General features: G+C 41.8%; 1 pseudogene; it reads left to right on the top strand.

Moving 5' to 3' along the window:
* LOC103478225 (proprotein convertase subtilisin/kexin type 4-like) overlaps window positions 1-10471 on the top strand; it is a 198200-nt pseudogene that overhangs the window by 162115 nt on the left and 25614 nt on the right.

Genomic DNA, 10471 nt, shown 5'->3' with positions numbered 1-10471 from the left:
CGGATAAGCGGAAGAAAATGGATGGATGGATGGATGGATGGATGGATGGATGGATGGATGGATGGATGGATGGATGGATGGATGGATGGATGGATGGATGGATGGATTGGATGGATGGATGGTTTAGCAAAACAATCTATTGTGTTTTTGCAATGGATTTTTTTGCTTTCTATTTTCCTGGTTTAATGGCATCAATATATAAAAATCCCCACAGCATAATGTTGCCACTACCATGTTTCACAGCAGGGTTTGTCCTCCCATGCTTAGTGATCATAATCAAATATTTTAGCTTTTTCTTTTTGTTGTTGTGATTTTCTGGAGCTAACATGTGATTCCTGACCTTCTGAGCGCAGAGCCACATAAGGTGTGTGTGTGTGAGCTCATTCTACTCACCCCAGCCATCAAATCTTCCGTGACATCCTCAGCGGTGTGTGGAGAAACACATGAGGTGGGAGATAAGAAAAAATGTGCAAAATAATTTGTTGACTTCGTCTTTCGTGGCCACATAAAGTGAGAACAAATAAAAGTGCTGTGATCTAGCCCAGCGATCCGGCTTAATCAAATTCATTGTGACTCGTTTCATTAGTAGCAGCCCCCAACTCAGAATTCTTTTACGTGAAACTCAAAGAGTGTGACAAATATATATATACATATATAAAAAAGTGTGAATATACCTCCAGGTTCATCAAATGAATACGTAATTATATGACCGGCGCTGCATGTGAAACCTGAAATTCTCTGTTTACATTGCAGCGTCAGTGCCAGATTTCTCTTGTTTTAACTGTTTGTGACTGTGACAGATAAACTGATGGCTGCAATGATGAACGCTCCGAGCTGTAAAAGTGTTGTTTTCATATTTCACTTGAAATGCAGAAATATTGCCGTGTGAACCATCTTAAAGTTTCACTACATGCCAAAACAACACAAGCTACTCTCAGGTAGCTCCTTTATACCAGGGCTGCTCAAGTTTGGACTAGAAACTAGTCTGGGTAGAGTAGGATTTTGTATGTTTATAGTGTTTCAGGTGCATCCCTGCTCCTACACACCTGAATCAAATGAACAGTTCAGAGCTGGATGACTGCTGCTGAGAGAGTTCAGCTATTTGATCCCGGTCTGTTGGGGTAAGGATGCATCTAAAAGTTGCAGGACGGTAGCTCTGGAGGACTGAACTTGATCCCCCTTGCTTTGTACCGACCGGTACGTTAACAGAACCCCTCTTCTTCTGTTGTATCTCCTCCCTCTTTAATAAACCCCAAATGCCCTTGAACACTCACTCCAACCCTGCACACCAGTCTGCCTAATATTATTATGTCGGGACCTACATGCTACAAGTCATTGGTGGTGATAGCGCCTGATTAGATTGTGTCCATTGATTGGCCTGCGTGCTGTTCGGTCGGCGGCGGTGTGTGCCGCAGCTCCTCCTTAGATGCACTGACAGTCTGAGTCAGAGGAGATAGAGCCCCATGCAGGGCGACTGATTGAGTTATTGATCAGCGCTCATCTTCCTCCCCCCCCTCGTCCCAGGCTTTCCCTCCAAGAAACCCCTTCATCAGGATAATGAATTTCACTTATTGTAGATTAACGGCACAAGGTCTGAATGGGAATAATGGCGGAAATTAGCAGATTGTTAACCCCTGTGATTTAAAAAATAAAATAAAAGAGAGAAAGTGGGGAGGGAGAGAGGGAGGCAGGGAGGGAGGGGAGATGGAGACCGTTACTTGAGGATTGCTACTTCAGGGAAAGAGCATGAATGCGGCCGATTTGGCAGATTACGTGGGAGAAATTTCAGATTCTGATGTCGGAGTAGAATGAACGGCTAAACCCGAGTGATGATGAAGAGCGGAGGAGAGTTTCAAAGAAACGGCGAGTCTCTTGGAGATATAGGGCAAAGCGGGAAAATGAGAGAAGATTATTCCGAAGTGGTGATTAGCAGAGTGGAAATGAGCAGCATGATGGGCAGTGGTCACACAGTCACCAGGCAGAGGCGCAGCTTAAAGGTCGGCCATTGTGTCGCCAGCATCAAAATTGGGCTGGTAAAGAATGAATAATGAGGCTTGATTACGGTCAGTGAGATGGAACATTGCTTCGAATCAATCCTCCAGACAATTACAGGCAGCACAAACAGCAGCCCTCAGCCACGGCCCAGGCAGCAGGAAGCGATTGTGTCAGAGGACGACGTCTCCTTCATCAATAACTTGTTGCCTCGGCCGTGTTGTCCTCCTGCTTCTAACACGGCTCTGGTCTGATACTGAACATAAAACTATCAGGGTACGCAATGTAGGATTAAAACCACTTTGGGACTTTAATTACGCAACTAAGTGGTTCTTTTGCCGAGGTTGTACTGTTATACAATTTTTGGTTTTTATAAAACATAAATTGGATGCTCAAATATATAAACACAGTTTTCTAAGATGTTCTTGTTTGGGTTTTTTTTGTTTTTACCATGACAAACCACATACCTTTCCACGGAGCCCTCCAGGGGACATGGGAAAATTATTTTCTTTTGCTTTCCCTCGCAATAATATGCTTACTGCAATATTTGCTGGTCTACTTTGCATACAGTCACACCAGTGAAACTGGTGTTCCAGCAGACTCCAGTTGCTTTTATGAAAACCTTGAACCTTACTGGTTGCTGTGTCAGCAAAATTCAAATGACGTCATTCATGCATGACAGATGAATTTAAAAATGAGCCCAAATCCATTGACATCTTTCTTCTTACTGGAGTTAATATTGATGTTTTGGAGTGGTGCAGCCAAAGTCCTGACTGGAATCTGAAAGAGAATCTGTATAGGGGAGCTAAAGATTAGGGTGATGGAAGGAGGCCTGCCAACAAAGACTTGGAGAGGAATTATGAAAATATGAGAGGAGACAAGATGGCCAGACATTATAAGAAGGGCTTGATTGTTATTAGAATAAAGATTGAGCCATTCAGGAGGATATTAGAAATATTTGACTTGCAATTTTTAATAAAATGTAAACCCAATCCCTTCTGTTTTGTTATGTTTTGACAGAAACACAGATTCCAATTAGAAATAAACAGATGTAACTGTACTTTTCTGACCAGAGTTTGAATGCAAGTTTCCTGCATGTTATGCTACATCTCACACACTGACAGAGCATCCCTCCCACCTGTTGCAGGTACGGGTTTGGAGTGTTGGACGCAGGGCTGATGGTGCAGCATGCTGCGCTGTTCCAAGGAGCTGCTCCCCAGAGGAAATGCAAGCAAGAGGTCGCATTTAATCCTGCCAGGTACAGAAACTTCTTTGGAATTATTATTAGTAGTGGTATCAGTATTAGTAGTAGTATTATTGTTGTTGTTGTTGTTGTTGTTGTAGATCCTTCTCTGCTGGAGGCCAAGTGAGCATCGGCATCGAATCTGATGCCTGCCGAGGGAGAGCTGATGAAGTCAACACTTTGGAGCATGTGCAGGTATGCAGTCGAAAAATATCTTATCAACAGATTTAGTGTAAAAGGTGCAACTTTTTGTGCTGGAGTTCAATTTTACGCTACAGCCAAGTCAGTTCAGTTTTAAGGTGCAAGCAAGAACCCAACAGAAATGTTTGAAAACATGAAACTAAAATGTAACTTTTAACACCCACTACCGTCTAAACATTGTTCAGTCCCACCATGACGAGTGTCTGTTTGTGAAGTCATCTTTTTTTTTTTTGAAAGTATGATTTAGTTTGAAATTTCGATGAAACACTTGCATTGTTACCTTCATTTAATCATCCAAATTGTTGTTGTGCGTTTTGTTTGCTGCACACACTTGATTAATATTTAATTCTACCAATACGCTAAATCTTCAGTGGAGATTGAATCGTTTTAGGTGCGACTATAAGAGGTTATGTTTTCTTTTTTTTTACAGATTCAACAAATGGGATGTAAAAGTAAAATCGGTGAAGTTTAAAGGGCCAAGCGTATGGATTTTGTTCTCTTTGACAGTTTTCCCTTTATCTTACCTCTAAGCCTAGATAAGTTAACCCTGATGCAGCTTCTGTGAGAATGATATGGAAGATAAGATCAGATTGGTTTCAGTCTCTTCGTCCAAGTCTTGGCAAGAAGTGAAAATAAAGTTTGTTTTCCAACAATGGAAAACTTTTACTCTGAAGTAGAGAAAGGGACATTTGTCTATTTGACATGTCCTCACAGTGCTTTGTACTAGTATACGCCCCCTTCTTGAACTATTTTTTTGCATTTTGTCATCTTACAACTTATGTCTTAATACTTTGTAGATCCACTTTTCACTTCAATCTTTTGGGAAATGATTGCCAGCTTTTTGCACACATGCAATGAAACATCGCCATATTCGTCTTTTCCTATTAGCTGAAGTTTAGTCAACTAGATAGAGAGCGTCTGCAAACATCAATCTTAAACTATTGCCAAAGACTTTCAAGAGGTTTTAGTTCTGAATCCCAGCACATGACTGCTTTGATCAAAGCCATTCCATTGTGGCGTGGCTTTACTTTTCACTGGTGGAAAATGAAACACTGTCCCAGTCTGAACAGGATTTTTCCTTAAAACATGCAATACTACTGATGGTCTGCAAAATAAAATCATAACATACATAGAATAGACATGCAAGTTATGGATTAATAAGTTGATTGATCTTATTGATCGACTAACAATTAACTGATAAGTGGCCGTTTTCTTAAAAACCTGAATTTTCTCATTTCTCATTTCAGAGAGTCAGCCATCCTTCCTTGACATAAAGGGCTACATTTTTATAATAAAAAAGTCATTACATTTTAACATTATTTTATGTCAGCTCTATGAAATTCTGACTGCATAAACAGAAATTATTGTTCTTTCACATTACTAAACTTAAACATATTTATATGATATCCCAAAGCAGGAACCTCTTAGGTTGCTGAGTAGAAAAATAAAGATAAAAAGAATAAAATATGTGAAACACTTAGTCCCCCATGAACAGAGAAATACTCTTCCAGAAGTGCTCTATAAGTTGGATTAACTCATGACAAGCTTCAACGTCAACATTGCTTATTGGCATCATGTTTTCTTTTTCATCATGTTACATTTTTTTCTGTAATGCCCCTCCTCTTTTCTGTATTAAGTTGTATTTTTTTTCCCCTCAAATCAACTGAAGGTGCTTGTCAAGTATTTATATTTCAAAACAGAATGGCATAAGATGCATTTTGCATCCCACACTGGACTCTTTTTGGATGGTTTCACTTTCTCGTTCTGGTATACCCCTGCCATCTTTATTCCTGTATCATCTGGCTCTGCTTAAGGATGAAAACTACAGCATTAAAAGAGAAGGTCTGAGTGGCTCTTACTAATCGATTAGAACTCATTTTAATCTTATAAAAGCATTTATCACCAATGAATCATAAGTCAATCGTTTGCATCATATTTGTAACAAAACCTTTAAAAGTGCAAGAAGGTTTGGGATACTTTTGTAAGTTGCTGTGTGTCTCTGTTTGCCGTTGATGTCCGTGTTGTGCTACAGACGCTCCATGTTCCTGTTGCCCTTGAAAACATACAAGTCAAGTAGAATTAGTTTCCAATTTGAACTTCTGCAAGCAGCCAGGGAGGCTTGTCATACAAATAGTTTTCCAGTGTCTCTGCCATGCGCTGTATCTGAGAATAGAAAAGATAGAGGAGATTAAAAAAAAGAATCCAACTGTGATGTGTAATGTGTTGGCAGTGTCATTTGCAGAAAATGGCAAAACTGTGTTTTCTTGAGTACCGCCACATACATGCAAATGTGTTTATATTTGATTGTGACAGCAGGCATACGTGTCTGTTGGTGCACATTTGAGTTTGAGCGAGTTATCTGTGTTTGTGAGTTTGTGTTCTTGTGAAATAGCAGAGAGAGAGAGAGAGAGGAAGAGAGAGAGACAGGGAGTGTGTCAGCATGTAAATTGAAAAGGCTTCATCTTTGCGGCTCTGCTCCCTGGCAGAAAGCGTGGGTCAGGCCATCGCCGCGAGGTGTGATTGATGGACGTGTTGCCGTGGTAACATGCCGTAAACAGGAGCAGGCTGTCAGTCTTTTTGCAGCTTGGCGGCTTTCTCTGCGATGTGCCATTGTCACACCAGATGTGCTGCTTGTGATGAACAGGGACAGGGAGGGTGTTTACCGGGTGGTGGTAGAGTAGGGTGCGGGAGGATTTGGGGGGGGTGCAAGGCGGATGGGGGTTGGGGGGGAGGGGGGGAGTGCTTATCTAAATCATTTAGCTAATATTCCCCTCAGCTGTTTCTCTGCGCTTTCTCTACCTTTGCTTTTTTTTTCTTTCCTGCATCTCTTTGGGAGGGAGTGGAAAGGAGGGGGGGGATCATGGACAGATCATTGCCATGTCCATCTGTTCGGCACATTCAGGATGACAGACAGGAGCAGCTGGATCTGGATGTAAATTCACCGGCAGAGTGCATGGTGGCGCTTCGGTTTGGAGACTACATGGGCTGATCCATTTACAGATGCGTGTTTGTTAGAAACTGAAACGAAGAGGACTGAGATCCGGTTTACGCTCGCGTTAAACCACACAGGGATGAGATGATTAGCTTGTCCCGAGAGAGAAGTGGAAAATTGAACTGGACTTATTATGTGTATAGCTTCTGCTTGTCAAACATGTTTGGAAAATAAAAACGAAAAAAACTGTTTTGTATTTTACCTGTTTTGAGATGAAAAATCAGAAATGAGAGTAAATTATAAAGTACGACGTCCAACATGTTAAAGGGGCAGCGATGATTATGTAAAATCAACTTGTTGAGCTTTCCATCATGTTCTAATGTTGTTCTCTCAACAAAAACATAACTGGAGTGATGCCTTGATTATTTTATGCATGTTTGAGAAATCCTTTAATTTCCCATGGCAACCATTCAGCTGGTCAAAACACTCGAGGGGACCGAGCACCGCCTTCAAGGATGAAGCTCCTCCTCCGAGCTACAGTGTCCGATCTTTCGCCTAACAGAGGCCTCCTCCTCCTCTGCGACTCCCCCACTCAGCACCTTCAGACTAGCCAGCAGCAATTAGCAAACACCCGGTGGAACTGGTGATCTGCTGAACTTATTATACGAGCTGCTTCTCAGTGATAAAAACATTGTTAAAGGTTGCTAGGTGAGCCATGTTGTGATGACTTCCTGAAGGTGTAGTTTCAGAGAAAGTAGGAGATTTTAAAGAGCGAGAGACCCAGTTTCAAACATCTTAGCACTACGGCAGAAGTAGCATCTACAGACTTCCTTATCTGTATTGTTTGGGTTACAGCCAATCAGTGCCAAGGAAAATGATGATTGGCCATTGTGCAAATGCCAGCCAATGTCCAGTAGCGTTGTTCCAAAGTATTTCAGTTTCCAGACCTGCATTGTTTTTGGAATATTTTGGATATGTTCTGTAAAAAAATTGCAAATGTGAATTTGAATATATGTTGTACAGAAAAATTGAAAAATGGGTGAATCCATGATTACTGAGTCGCAAATTATCAAGAGCTCACTGCAAACTTCAAATATTTACTGATGCAAAACACAGATGTAGTAAATAAAAATGAGCATAACGTTTATAAGTAGTGGCCTTTGCTGGGAAACTTTGCTGGGACATCCTACAGCTACATGTATCATTTCTAAATAATGTCTCTATTCTCCACTTGTTCCTTGCTTCTCCTTCCAGGTGAGAATGAGTATTTCGGCGCTGTGTCGCGGCGACCTCTCCATAAGTCTGGAGTCTCCGGGCGGCACGGTGTCTCTGCTGCTGGACACCCGGCCCAACGACGCCTCGGCTGCAGGCCTGAAGAACTGGACCCTTATGACGTTGCACTGCTGGGGCGAGCAGCCGCGAGGTCTGTGGACCCTGAAGGTCAGAGAAAGCCTTTCCTCCTCTCAGCTCTACTGATTCATATGTTTACCACATCGTTTCTAGTTAGTTTTCAATGTCATTCAGCTGATGTCAGATGGTAAACGAAGATCAAAAACCACAATATTACTGCTGTTCGCTCTCAACCCTAATGCTGCCATTTTCATTATTTACCCAAATTGCACCTTTTTTCACATTCTGTGACATCACAACAACAAACTCCAGTACATTTTATTTGGATCTTACATGATAGACCACGTGGTTTCTCTATAAAGGCCAAAAAACGTGCAAACCAGAGAAAATGTTTTTTTTAATAAATACAGAAAAACTATTTTTTTGGGACAGTTTTTAGTTGTGTCTCCTCAATGCTAAACTAACAGGACAAGATTTTATTGAAACATACAAATAGGTCAGCCGTTTGTAGAAAAATGATCTGTAAATTATTGTCGATCCAACACACACAGAAGGATTTTTGGGTCGACTGATTCCTTCACAAAAGCCACAAACGTTCAGAGTTAAAGCTTCTGAACGTTTGTGGTTCTATTCACCACCAAATTAAGACGAATCCAGAAACCTTTTTAATGAATGAGAAATAATTGAAAAGGTTTTGCACAGCTGAATGGTTGCAATGAGAGATTAAAGGATTTCTCCAACATGCATGAAAGAATCATGGCAAAACTCCAGGTGTGTTTTTGATGAGGGAACGACATCATAACATGAAGTAAAGCTCATCTACATTAACCCTGCACAGAACCCTAAACATCACATTCCAGTTTGACAGAATGGTGGCGACAGGCAGCATCATGCTGGGGGAATGTTTTTCCACAGCATGAAGAGGGATGCTGGTTAGAGTTGATGGGAAGACGGGTGGAGCTGAAAGCTGGATGTTAGAGGATGTAAAATACTTGAGTCTGAGGTAGCAGAACAAAAATACATCCTTCTGCCAAATACCTGCTTGAATTAGATCAGAGCATCTTCATTCTAAAGTGATCCAGTCAAAGTTTTGACTTAAATTCCAATTGAGAGTCCTTATAGAAATGCTTGAAAATTGCTGCGTCAGGACAGGATGCTCTCCATCCAGACTGATCGAGAAGATTGGAAAAGACATAAAGACATCCTGCGTATTGTTTCCTGCTTCCTGTCTCTGTGGTGGTTAATTATACAAATCCCATTAAAATAAGCCAAAGTTTGTCGAGACCGGCATGATGTGTCTGACGTCTTCCTGGAATATCGTCTCTCATGATACAGAAATGAATTCCGACGCTTCACGCCGTCCTCTCCCGGTTGTTGCGGCGTACAGAAGTTTAAAAATAGCTCGGCTCAGCTTGCTTCAGTTCATTTTGCAATAGCAAAGTGAATCATCCTCTACTTTCATCTCCGAGCTTCAGCCAAGCATGGCAATCTTCATTTTCCTTCCCGCGCTCTTCTCTTCTCTTCTCTTCACTTCTCTTCTCTTCTCTTCCTCTTCTTTTTTTTTTCTTCTTCTTCTTTGGCTCTCATAGATGTGCTGATGTTTGATATGGAGGACGGAGCTAAAATGGAAAGGGAAATTAGGACTGGAAGGTTAAGTAACCTTGGCCGCGTTTGACAGACACAGTGCTGTCTGATTACAATCCGCTCTCACAGACGGCAGCACTGAGGTCATTTGCTGTATATATGTTGGTGGTGGTGTTGGTGGTTTACCGTGTAGAAATGTAATGCAAGTTTTGTGTGTGTGCAAATAGACGTCAGCGCTTGTAAACAGTTGGAGGTTGCTAAATAAAAAGCTGTGAAGATGAAAGACACCCACCTTCTGTCCTCCACCACCTACCTTTCCTGCAAACAAGCACGCAGACTCTTTCTCTCCGTCTCTTCCTGTCTGTCGCTGTATCTCGCCTCCGTCCTCCTGTAGATTTACTGTCCCCTCTGTGACCAATTACCAGCGCCTGGTATGTCGCGGGGATGGGAAGGAGGCGCTGACATTACGGGGGGTGGGGGGGAGAACGAGACGCTCATAAAACGAATTAACAGTCACATCTGATGGGCGGCAGGACTCTGGACACAGCATCCTGTACGCACAACTGACTCAGACCTGATCAGAGTCTGAAACGAATGAGAAATGAAACAATTTTTCCTAAACTGCATACTTAGTAATGTTAAAGTTACACTGGTTTTCATTAAAGAGGCAGTATTATGTCAGTTTGATGTTTTTAAGTCTTACATCATGTTATAATGTCGTTCTCTCATCAAAAACATACCTGGAGTGTTGTTGTTTGGATTCTTTCATGCATGTTTGAGAAATCCTTAAATCTTCCATGGCAACCATTCAGCTGTGCTAAAACCTGGGTGGACCTAGCTCCGCCTTCGTGGCGCAGCTCCTCTTTGGAGCTTCACTTTTCGAGCTTCCGCCTCACAAAGCAGCTCTCTTCTGCAACTCCCTAACTTCACTCCTTAAGACTAACCAGCAGCAATTAGCAAACACTTAGTGAAAGCGAACAGCTGCTGAGCTCATTACAGGAGCTACTTCTCAGTGCAACGCTGGTAAAGACGTTAAAGTGTTAATAGAGGAGCCATGTTGTGATGACTTCCTGAAGGCGGAGTTTCAGATAGAGCTTCTTAAAGAGACAGAGGCCCGATTTCAGGGTGTTAAATTACAAAGTCAGTTTTCTTATAAGTCATTTTGAATA

Source organism: Poecilia reticulata, linkage group LG16 (assembly GCF_000633615.1).
Source record: "Poecilia reticulata strain Guanapo linkage group LG16, Guppy_female_1.0+MT, whole genome shotgun sequence".
In the NCBI taxonomy this organism is placed as follows: Eukaryota; Metazoa; Chordata; class Actinopteri; order Cyprinodontiformes; family Poeciliidae; genus Poecilia; species Poecilia reticulata.
This window is presented reverse-complemented; position numbering and strand designations above follow the sequence as displayed.